This window comes from Macrobrachium nipponense, chromosome 8 (assembly GCF_015104395.2).
Source record: "Macrobrachium nipponense isolate FS-2020 chromosome 8, ASM1510439v2, whole genome shotgun sequence".
Classification (NCBI taxonomy): Eukaryota; Metazoa; Arthropoda; class Malacostraca; order Decapoda; family Palaemonidae; genus Macrobrachium; species Macrobrachium nipponense.
The window spans coordinates 14290300-14292734 of NC_087203.1; the positions used below are offsets into that span (position 1 = coordinate 14290300).

The following is a 2435-nucleotide window of genomic DNA, read 5'->3' on the forward strand; positions in this document are numbered from 1 at the left end:
GCAAATGAAAACACAGAAAAAGGTGGAAAATACCAAAATTTAAAAAAACATTAATCAGAAAGAACATATATAAAAAACCACTCTTCACTAAGAAAAAATGGACAAATGCGCAAAAAATCACTTCAATAAGAAAATTGGATAAATGCCAAAAAAACAATCACTTCAAATGAAACAAAAATCACTTCAAATGAAATAAACACAAAACATAAAAATTTGCAATGTGTAAAAAATGATATTTTCACTAAACCACTGTAACTATTAGTTGCAACTAATAAACCTTGTAATAACACATTACCTTGGTACCAATTTTCTGCTGCAGCTAGTTCGAAAATTTCACCACACAATTCACAATATTTCAAAAAAGAAAAGGCGTCATTACACACTTGTACAATGTTTGTTCAGATTCCACAATAAGCACTAAGTAATACTGTATAATTCTAAGAAATCCGAAATCTGAAAGTTACGAGTGACCAATCATTAAGTATAAAACCTTTACTTTAATATGAAATAAAAAATGGTGCGAGAGAGAGAGAGAGAGAGAGAGAGAGAGAGAGAGAGAGAGATGATTATGCCCCGAGGTCTTAAGTCGGAATGAATCTTCCTTTCTTACGGAAGCTGGACAGTGTATTTCGTCACACAAAACATTTTGGGGCCGAGAAACAGTTACTTTCATAAAAAATTCTCTTTCAAAACAATATCTAAAGAGAAGCTGAAATTACAATTGCAAATAACATTTATTATTACATGATTTAAGATAATAAATATTTTAATATGAAAGCAAAACTAAATGACGTCACTTCCCAAAGATGACTTATGCCTAAACAGAAGGTTCTAGAACGATCTTACAAAAAGATGATGCAACACCATAGGAACATGGTGAAACTTCCACGTGACTTCTAAACAAAGACATACACGTCTGAAACAGCCTCGAGTGAGTAAGATTGACATGTTATGAAAACAAAACGGAGACTTCGAGCTGTCCTTATCTCGAGAGATGACAAGTTATGAAAACAAAACGGAAACTTGGTGCCGAGCATGCCTCGCGCTAATGTACAATGCAAAAATTTCTCTCTTTTTCACATTCTATGTAATCTTAACTTTTAAACTATGTTATGCGAAATCTGAACCTACATTTTTAGAACATCCTATAACTAAGCTAAATAAGGAATCTGAAAATATTGCAAACAATTTTCCAACATTTCATGGTTATAGAGAGGAAATATGCGTTACAAAAGTAACAGCATATAATAATAATAATAATTATATATATATATATATATATATATATATATATATATGTATATATATATATATATATATATATATATATATATATATATATATATATATATATATATGAGAGAGAGACAGCAGTCTCTGAAATATAGTACTTTCTTTCTATGTTTGGCATTTTTATGGTCTCCTTTTATTAGACATACACACACACACACACATATATATATATAAAATATATATATACATATATATATATACAGTGAAAATTGAAGGCGGTTCTATCAACCAGTAGACATCAGTCGATGCAAGGTGAAGGACAATCCTTTATTCCTATTATACGTACTTTTATTGTCGCGAAGTTTCAAGACATAAAAGTCCCATTATCAAGCTAAAAAAAAATATAAAATAAAAGTTAAAATCATAAACTCGGAATACATACTAAAAGTTTAAAAAGTTTACAAATATAAAAAGCAAGTACAAGAGTAGGGAGGAGTCAATACCATAAGGTGCTGAAAGCACAGACCGAGTGACAATTCGGGCCGGGTCAGCTTCGACTTGAACTCACGAGAGATACAGAGGTGTTGAGGAAGACTGGGTGTTTAACTGCGGAACGAGTTGTTTAATGAAAAGTGATTCTAAAATAGCTAAATGCTGTTCGTTAGGGGATTGGCCTATAATCTTAAAATCTTTGTAATTCAAGTCATGTTTACATTTCTTTGTATGCTCGCGTATGGAGATTAACCATAAGAATCGAAATATTGTCATACTAACAGATTTGTCTAACAGTTTATTTGTAAACATTACAGATAATTTATCCATCATTGATCGCGTTGTTTTTAAATATCTGTTTAATAAATGTATTGCTGATTATGTATTAATGGTCCGATGTACTCACGAGAGAAAACTGAGAAAGCTGGGTGTATTTATTCCTTCTTTTTCGAACAATAATAAAACTGTGTTTAATATGTCAAATTACAAATTATCTAAGAGAGAAGAGTTTCTGCTTTCTTTAGGATTGGATTTTTGCCTACCTTGCTTTAAACCTTCATATAACCAATTCTTTGGATCTATGGAATCATTATTTGCTAGACTTGTTAACCTCCGCCTCGATGTAGATGTACCTAAAATTCGATAACTACAAGGTATAGCTCAGAAAACTTTTAACAATTCAACTGCTCGTTGGACTTCATTCTTTTCTA

General features: G+C 31.0%; 1 protein-coding gene across 1 annotated transcript in view; it reads right to left on the reverse strand.

Annotated features, from left to right (window-relative positions):
• Positions 1-557, reverse strand: part of LOC135222621 (uncharacterized) — a 90886-nt gene extending 90329 nt beyond the window's left edge. Inside the window, exon 1 of the mRNA XM_064260733.1 lies at positions 296-557. The gene's annotated coding sequence lies outside the window, so the exon portion shown is untranslated. The remainder of the gene's footprint in view (positions 1-295) is intronic.
• Positions 558-2435: the final 1878 nt, after the last annotated feature.